The sequence below is a fragment of the Primulina eburnea genome, chromosome 6 (assembly GCF_022965805.1).
Source record: "Primulina eburnea isolate SZY01 chromosome 6, ASM2296580v1, whole genome shotgun sequence".
In the NCBI taxonomy this organism is placed as follows: domain Eukaryota; kingdom Viridiplantae; phylum Streptophyta; class Magnoliopsida; order Lamiales; family Gesneriaceae; genus Primulina; species Primulina eburnea.
Genome location: NC_133106.1, coordinates 29,287,693 through 29,297,581, shown reverse-complemented (window position 1 = coordinate 29,297,581; position 9,889 = coordinate 29,287,693). Strand labels below are relative to the sequence as shown.

Here is a 9,889-nt window from a genome sequence, read left to right as displayed (position 1 = left end):
TTTTAATAGTATTTTTAATTTTTAATTTAGCATATTATATTCCCCTAATTAACTAAACTCACACACACTCACATTTTCACACACACTCATACACGTATCACACACACACACACCAAACATAACACATTTTTTTCAAAGTTTTTGACTAGAGAAGGGAAATTTTTTTAAAACTCTCCTCTCTCAATTATTCTCTCCATTTCTTCATCCTCCCCCTTCCCTTCAACAAGCATCTATTCTCTGATATTTCCAGAAAAATTTGGTCGAGTTTATTTCAAGAAAATCGAGCCACGTTCGTCCCGGATCGTCTTTCGCTCCGTCTCCGCTTCGGTGTCGTCGTTTCGGTATTGTTTAATCATCAAAGGCACGTATAATCTCTCTTTTGCTGCGTCGATCATGTCATATTATGTGTTGCGTTGTTTTATGCGTAAAATTCATGTATGATGTTCATAGTTTGAGCGGTTAATTGTTTGGATCGATTTTGAAGGAGAATTTTTAGATCTAAATCACGTTTTTACTGTTCTTGTTAAAACTGCGAATTCTCGGTCGAGATTTTAGAAAACTTTTAACTAGAAAAATGTAAAACTTTTTGATACCTTCAATTTGATATAAAATTCGAGTCATTTGGATAAAAATTGAGTGAGTTATGATATTTTTCGTGGGACTGCTCAAACTGCGTTTTAGAAATTGTTGATGTTGATTATGTTCTTGAAGTTAATTATTGCAGGCTTCGTTGGGCATCGACGGACTTGTGCTACTGCATTTAGATATGTTATGAGATGTATTTAGGTTTTATTTGGTGGTTCGTTTGGGTCGGGATTGGCTTGGGATGTAATAGAAGTCGTAGGAAACGAAACAATGCCGAATTGCGGGTTATGGTTTTATTGAAGTTACTTGTCGATGTTTGGGAACGTTCGGTGTATTTGTATGGGTTTGAATCAATGTAATAACATCCTAGGATGAGTCTTGAAGTGTTGGTTCATGGTCTTTAGGCTTGGATTGAAAGGGTGAATGAATAAGTTAGTGAATTTTCGTGAGTATGCAAGTCCAGTGCCTACCCGGACCCCTACACGGACTCCGTGTCCGTTTTCTTTCAAAAATACGAAATTTCAGTGCCTACCCGGACCCGTACACAGACCCCTACACGGTGTCCGTGTACCCCTTTAAAAAAAAATTTAAATTTTTTTTAATTTTTTTAGGATTTGCTTCGGGGTTCTATATCATGGTTTAGCACCATGGTTAAAATTTATTTATGTAAAAATATAGGATTTGTTTTATGGTTTTATGTCATGGTTTAGTACGATGATTATACGAGGTCAAGTTCGGAGCGAACTAGAATGTCATAAGCTACTTTTTCACTTTGGTGGTGAGCTCAAGTACCTACGTATAAGACATGCAAGTTAAGTATTTTAAATTCATGTTAGTATGTGCAGCAACGGCCCCAATCGAAGTCCAACGAATCCCTCAACGCCAAGTAAGTATGATGACGTGCAAGAAAATATTTTAAGTTTTTGGAGGTATGTTAAATGTCTTGTGACCAAATTATGTTAGGATTGGAAAACGTTAAATTATGAACGGGGACCAATCCGCCCGTTAAATTATGAACGGGTTAGATCGAGGTTGGAAAGCGTTAAATTATGAACGGGGACCAACCAGCCCGTTAAATTATGAACGGGGATCTCATGTATGTGGCAGTGGATACGTCCCTGTCAGCCCAGTACTGTGGTGTGTCTGATCAGGCTCTTATTATATTATGGGTCACTTGCTTTGAAACATCCTCTACGAAAATGATGAAGTTACGTATGTTCAAGTATGTTCAAGTATGCAGTATGTTATGAAAGTTTATGATGATGGCACGTCAAAGTATGTATGTACGCATGTTCAAGTTTAATATGCAAGTTCAAGTTTCAAGTTATGTATGTCCTATTCTAAAGTTGCATGTGATTTTATTATGTAGTACTCGTTATTCCCAGTTTATATGTGTTGAGTCTTTAGACTCACTAGACTTGATCGATGCAGGTGAGTATGTTGATGAGGAGATTGGAGGTGGTGACAAAGGGGCAGGCTTGGACTGAGCAGCAGGCTAGACCCGAGGACCGCCATGTTTAAGTTTTATGAAATGTTTAAATTATTAGGATTTTTATGTTGATGGAAAATATTTTGAGAAAGTGGTTTGTGAACAAATTTTATTAGTCAATGTTTCGAATAATCATATTGTATGGGGAATTGATTGTGATATTTTATGGCATATGTTGGAGATTATTTTACAAATAAGAAAATTTTAAATTTTTCCGCAAATTTTTAAGTAGTAAAAAGTACGGTACGTTACAATGATTGCATGGAACGCGAATAATGTTGTGCCAAAAATGAGCTGAAATTTCCTATGACATATATCGATTTTCTCGTTGCAAGATTTCGGATTTTCACATACCAGTAGTTGATGCAATCAAACATACTGATTCTTGAGTGAAATTGCGGCCAAGTATGGAACACCTGCAGCAACACACGATGGATTTATCTGCAGCCAACGTTTTTCTTTCAAAGTACAGTCATGGAAGTGTGACTTTCACCTTCATTTGATTCTTGTTCTTCATCTGATTCCTCAAGGCTTCGGGAGATATTCAGTCCTTTATTTTGCGAATCTTTTTCGCACATTCTTTCGCATAATGCCTAAATCCTGAGCACTCTTTACATTGCACATAATCATACCTCTGGGGTTCATACTGAATTATTCCTTCATTCCTTGGTCGAGATTTTCCTTAAGCTGATGGAAACCTTTGAAAGTTTTTAGGAGCAGTTAGACTAGGAAACTTAGATTGTTGTCCATCTTTAGTTTTTCCTTTAATCTTCTTCAAATAATCTCCAAACTTCTTCGTGATTAACAAGATAGAATCTGCACAGAGGTCCGATTCATTGACTTCACGTGATAATTGAAAAAGGTCATTGTATGAGCATTCGACACATGGAAAACAATAGTCTTACCTTTGTCTTTTTTCTGTAAATTCAAGTTCATCTCAAACTTGTGAATGGAACTAATCAGCTCATCCAGTGCAAGAGTAGTTGTATCTCGTGCTTCATCAATTGCACAGATCTTGATATTAAAATGATCAGGTGGTGATCGTAAAACTTTGCTGACTAACTTTTTCGTTTGAAATTGGTTCACCAAGATTGAAAGCTGCATTGGCTAACTCCCTCAAGAGACGATCATACTCGGTGATCAATTCAATTTCTTCCATCCTCAAACCTTCTAATTTAGATGTGAACATTCTTAGCTTCATTCTTCGTACACTTTTAGATTCCTCACAATTTTTTTGAAATATTTCCCATGCATCCTTTGCAGAAACGTAGTTTGTGATTAGATTGAACCTGGTTAGATATACTAATGTGAAGATGTCATTAAATGCCTTTGAGTTGTAATTCGAAACTTGAACATCATCAGTAGCCCATTCACTTTCTGCATATGCAGATTGTCACCATATTCATCGACTGTTTTTGGTTGAGTCCAACTAGTGACAACACATTGCCAAGATTTCTCATCTAAGGACTTGGTATAGATGTTTATTTGACTTTCCAAAGAGATTAGTTGAATCCATCCAAGACCGTGGCCTTAGTTCTGCATTAGCTAGTGACACGTCCAATGAATTATATCTATTAAACAAAAATAACCAGAATCTGAATTAGTAAAGTCAAGTGATGGCTCTGATGCTAACTGAAAGAATTTTGTTTAACATAAACGGAAAGTTGTGTGTATCAATATCAATGTTGTCTAAGATGTTGTAACATCTAGTGACAACACACAACGGAATAATATAAAACAAATAAATAACTTAGAGATAATTATGCATAAGTATAAATTATTGCAAGGTGTCTCATGGCAAAATAATCACTAGAAAACAAAATCGAGTTTACAAAAACAATAGAAGTGATTCAACAAAAAATATCTTTTTTTAACAAGTTAAGGAATCAAATTTCATCCTAAAACTGCAATAACAAAAATAACCAAAACACAAAGGATATAAATATGTATAGCCGAAAAAGAGGATCAAATTTCTTCAACACACTGCAACACAGTGCAACAACAACGATATCCTTTTGAACAAACTTCAAGCTTCCGATCTCTCTTGATATATACAATGCTCTCTCTCTAAATTCTCCCTCTTTATTTTCTGTGTCGTTCTATATCTTTTTCGTAGAATCTAATTCTTGTATTTATAGATTTCCAATGCCCTAGATTTGTTTCCTTGACTACATACCTACAAGATAAGGAAAGAGGAATTTTATACGGAAGCAAACTCTTGTAAGTATATCAATTCAAGTCTAAATTCAATCTCTATACAAGTCTAGAAGACAAAACTCTAATCAAATATTTAACGAAATCTTATCAACGAGGAAAAGATAATTTAGGGAATAAACTATATTTTGAACCCAATAAATATTTTTGCCTTTTCAAGGGGAATGTGAGTCATGTGAATGAATCACTTTCATTGCCCATTCCTGGAGTATTAGTTCTTGCAGTAGTAGTTCCTTCGATATCAAAATCTTCATGTTCGGAGCTCGATCTCATTCTTTGTTGTCTTTTTCCAACCCGTGTCCAATCATCATGAAATGTTTGGCCTTCTAAAGAATCTAGATTTAGTTTTGATCGTCTTGCATCCAAAATATTGCCACATGTGCTAAAAATTTGCTCCATAGCAACAGTTGACACAAGAAAAGCTAAGATATCATTTGCTATGATTGATAAAATCAAGAAATTTTGTGTCTTTTGCGACTACCATCTCAAAATATCAAATTCTTGTTCATCATCTATTTACTAAAATAAAAAGAAATCGTATAATAATTCTAAAGACAATCCTTTCGAACGTTCAGTATATTTTTTAACAGAAGTTGTGCTTTTTTGAGTGCTAGAACTAAAAGTGCTTGTGTTTTGTGATTCTGGTTCATTTGTTTGTATACTATATTTTAAACTATGTTCTCCATAAATGTCATTAAAACAATTTCTTACTCGGCTTACTATCAAAGAAGCATCAAGTGAAGAATAATCTTTAACATGAATTAATGCATCATAATACATTTTTAACATTTCATTCAAGCATCTAATTTACATCTAGGATATAAAACGAAAGCGACTAAGAAAACTTCAAGAATATGATAAAAATGTTTCTCTCATTTAACTTTCATTGCTTGTACTGAAGAACCAAAATAATAATAAGTAATGATATATGTACAACCAAATTTGTATAACAATTCTTACAACACAAAAAATTCAATACAAAAACTTCATTTATTAATATCCCATGATAAATTCAATGCAAAATGTCACGATATGATAACAAAATCTCACAATTTAGAAGTCAACATTCATTGGATAAAACCGAAGGGAGGTGGCCACCAAGACGATGATGAGCGCCATTATGATACGTAACAAATTAAAGAAGTAGAGGACCAGTTACTGAAATAATTGAACTGGAAACAAAAATGTAGAGAAACATGGAAACAATAGATGATATAAATCCTTAGATTCATCCTATAAACCTTGATATTCATTCTATGGTTCTACCTTAACTACTAATAAACATGGATTCACAAAATACTTACAACCCTATAGAACACTTGAGGGAAAGAACTTGAATCACCTTGCAAGAAAATTAGAGGAAAGCTTCTAGTAAGGATTGGAAAGATCAAATGATGGAAAACCCTAGTTCTTGACCTTCAAAAATCGTCCAAGTCTTGGAAGAGAAGTGGAAGGAATGAAATGATTAATGAGACTAGTCCAAGCCAATTAAAAGACAAAAAATAGTATTTTTCTCCATACAGTGCCGGACGCCACGATGCCACTCCACCAGCGCTATTGAGACGTCGCCCAAAAGCTAGGGCGCTACCAAACCAGCACTGAGGTGCTGCCCTGTTTTTCTGGCATACGTTGCGGCGCTGCCTTATTCGAAGCTCAATCGCTGCAGTGCTTCTTCCATGGTGCTACAACGCTACTCCCTACATTGAAACTTCATGTCAACTACCTCAAATGTGCACATAAACCTTCCTCAATCAATTCCTTATACATATACATAACTCCAACACCATTACTCAACACAAATCTATCTGTGAATCAATAAAGCACCTACTCAAATTGAATATCAAACCTTCATTTCTATCATTAAATCCATCAATGCATCATCTCATAAACCAACACTACAATACATTCCATCTAAATAACACTTTCAAACTATCTACATTTACATATTCATTTCCTTCTTATAACATCAAACACAGTCATTTCTCATATCAATAAAAATATCCCCCATGCCTGAATTTCATATTCTTAATCAATGAACACAATATGAATTAAACATTCAAAAGAATACCGGTCATTACATAATCATGCAATGCATGTGTTGTATACCAAAAACATATATTTGAAGCTACCATCTGGGTTGACATTCAAATGTGTTGATGTCCCTAGATACACTTGTTCACAGCATGTACAGATATGCTGAAAGCAATTTGAAACTCTCAACAGGATTTCCTCTTAGCTGATTTATAGCAAGTTGTCCCCCCCCCCCCCCCCCCCCCCCCTTCCAAGCTTGAAGTAGCTAATTTCCACACATGTATTTTGCATCACTGTTTGTATTGACTTCAAGGAATGCAGTTTTGTTTTCCCTCTAAATTTTCTACCAACATATCTCCAACTATAACCACACTTGCTTGTCGATGTACTCTCCTTCTATTACCTAGGTCACAAGTGTGATTATTGCAATAAGTTCGAATAGAGAAACATGATGAACTTTTTATCTGTGTTACCCACATACCTTCCAACTGCAAGTATTGTCTACACATCTTGCCGAATATAATAAAGAGTCTTGGTGGATTTTAAAACATGCATCTTAAATGAAGCTTTCATTGCAATATCACACAATTCTTTTTTAACGTCTATTTTTCTGTCGAACTCTTTACCAACTGACAAATTAGATTCGTCAATAAAAATTTCAACATGTTCATTGCCAGAAACCAAGCAACAAAAGTCCTTGCCGCTTCATAATTGTCCTCTCTATGAATACATCTACCATCATTTACTATAAAAACACAATCAATATGTTCATATGGACAAAGTTCAAACATTAGCATCATCACCAAGTTCATCATCATAATGATTACCACCACAATCATTATCACAACTGTTAGTAGGAAACGGATCAATTTAGGACCACCATCATCAATACAATCACGTGAATCCTATATATCCATAATTAACATTACTATCATAAATAGTTTGAACTTTCTTCTTCATTTCCACGTGAAGTGAAGGTCTATGATGCATATCACCAAGTGTCGACAAACATTTTTCATCAACTAAATATATCGTGCCAAAAATATGATCATAATAATATGAGTAATGATTGCGTCATTTTTCTGCTACAAAAATATATACAATAAGTAAAAAGAAATATACCATCTAAATAAGTTTCACAAAGATGATAACTCCTAATTATCAAAGTGATGAGTAGCTCTCTATGCTATCTATTAAGATTATTCATGTAAATGAAATTGAAAACTCAAATTAAAACAACGTGCATTTCATGTATGATTATTTTTAAGAAAAACATTATTTTATTTCCTCACTTTGATAATTATCGGATACATAGTTGCCACTTTAACACATATTTAGACTATTCATTCAAATTACTTTAAAACTCAAATATTTAAGAATTATTAATAAAAATCTAAACATGGGTCCTTTCTCTTGGGTTTAAAGATCGTAGAATATTTAGAGGGAAAAAAGATCAAGAAATATGTGGAAAAATTATGACCGTGAGTAGTAGGGAAGGCGCCAAAGTTCAAATAATGGTGAGAGGGAAATTAGGGTTGATTGGTCTAAGGCAAAATTTGTGTCAGCCGGTCTCACGGGTCGTATTGTGAGACGGATCTCTTATTTGGATCATCCATGAAAAAATATTACTTTTTATGCTAAGAGTATTACTTTTATTGTGAATTTGGGTAGTGTGACCCGTGTCACAGATTAAGATCCGTGAGACGGTCTCACATGAGACCCACTCTTGGTCTAATGGGATTGAGTAGCAGCTATAATGGTAGTTTTGACATAAATTAAAATAAAATTTTACATCAAGGTTACTTGACAAAATATAAAACTGAGAAGGTAAAAAAAATCTAAGTAATGATAAAATTTCTACTAATTAAGGTCAATTGCTATGAGGCCAAATCTTTTAAATTATTGTAAAGAAGAAATTAATAATCTTCTTAGAAAGAACTAATTAGACCTAGTTATAGTCTTCAGAGTTGTCCAGCTTTTATGTTGAAAAAACATCAGAAATTGAAAGAAGAGCTCCTAAACTTGTTATAAACTATAAACCACTCAATAAAGTATTAAAACTGATAAAACATCCGTTACCAAATAAAATAAATTATTTAAAGGAATATAGTTTCTTCTATTGTAAAATGTATCAATAAATTTAAAAGTGATCATTTAAATAAAAAAAATTTTTTTTACTGAGAGTTGATTGCAAATCTGCAAAATATATTCTTTTAAAAGAAGTTTAAATAATAACATCTAAACAATTTTTGCTAGATGACAAGCTATATTAGCATGTTTTGATTTTGTAAATCAATTTATAACTACGTATATCATTTTTCACCTGTGTGTGTACTTCTACGATTGTTTATAAGTAAAAGAAAAAAGGAAAAAGAAAATTCTTACAACACTCTTTATCCACTGAGTTAACCTAGAAAGGGAGTGTATTCGTTAGCTTAAACAAGATGGTGCATCGATTAAAACTTGCAGGTTTATATAGTTTTTGTTTGTTAAATGTATAATGTCGTCAAACACATATTTAACTTGACTAAGCAGAATATGGGAACTGTAGTAACATAAGTATTCTAAAATCAAAAGAAAAAAAAATTACTCATTGCAAAATTTCACACACAGGAGTTCTCGTTTTATTGCTATTAACAAGAAGGAGCACTTTATTCGGACACACGTACACAACACTACCATCTCCTTCCAAACACAGATAATTAGCACTGCTCGTGCTTTATTTTATTTGCCAAGTGTTTCCAATCAGCCTGCAGCGCAGCCATTATTTAGCAGCAGCTTCATCAACATCATCAACATACTTGGAATCAAGCGACTGCGAGACTACGGTAACATCACTGGCCATTGCCATAAAATTGGGTCCCAAACCAGCCAAGGACATTATTCCCACAAATTCCGGTGAACTGCCTGAGCCAATCGACGCACTAGCGAAGCCTCCAAGCGTTGTGGTAGAGTAATTATTTGTTTGTCTTTCCATCGAACTATCAATGGTGTTCCAGTTCGCCGAACCAAAATCACCGGCCTCACAGATTTCAGCGTACACCTGCACGCACCAAACGAACATTAATAATCAATATTAATTAGTTGGAAATTTATTCTGTTAGGAGTAGTTATGCTTGTATACTCACGCGATTCTGCTCATCCATGCGGGGTGTGTTCCAAGCCAACATCCAATCACGGCCGGCTCCATGTTACAACACTCTTTATCCATTGAGTTCAGCATTGAGAACAAATGCTAGGTTACCTCCGGTGGCATTGTAAATCATGCCAAGCGTCGAGGTTCCAGTGCCGTATTCTGCCTTCAGGTTGTGCACGAACCGTCTCACTTTCCTCTCTTTCTCGTCTGCGTTCATATACTGCAAAGCCACTTCTGCTCTGTCTTGGGCGGTGATGTTAATGATATTCGGATGAATTTGCCTCACTGTCTCGTCCGTCACTGGATTCCCAAACACGTTGGTCGCCATGCTAGCTAGCTACCTGCTTAATTATATATCTCACAAGAGAAAATGTTTTTTTTTCTGTTATTGTTTTCGGGTTGCTCTGCATGGAGTGTATGCAAGATCGTGTATT

At 34.6% G+C, this 9,889-nt stretch overlaps 1 long non-coding RNA gene across 1 annotated transcript; it reads right to left on the bottom strand.

Annotated features, from left to right (window-relative positions):
• Positions 1 to 8,920: 8,920 nt before the first annotated feature.
• On the bottom strand, positions 8,921 to 9,568 carry LOC140833438 (uncharacterized). Its single transcript, XR_012118479.1, has 2 exons — positions 9,448 to 9,568; positions 8,921 to 9,362 (listed from the first exon to the last, which is right to left on the bottom strand). It is a non-coding gene; the product is annotated as an uncharacterized lncRNA (long non-coding RNA).
• Positions 9,569 to 9,889: the final 321 nt, after the last annotated feature.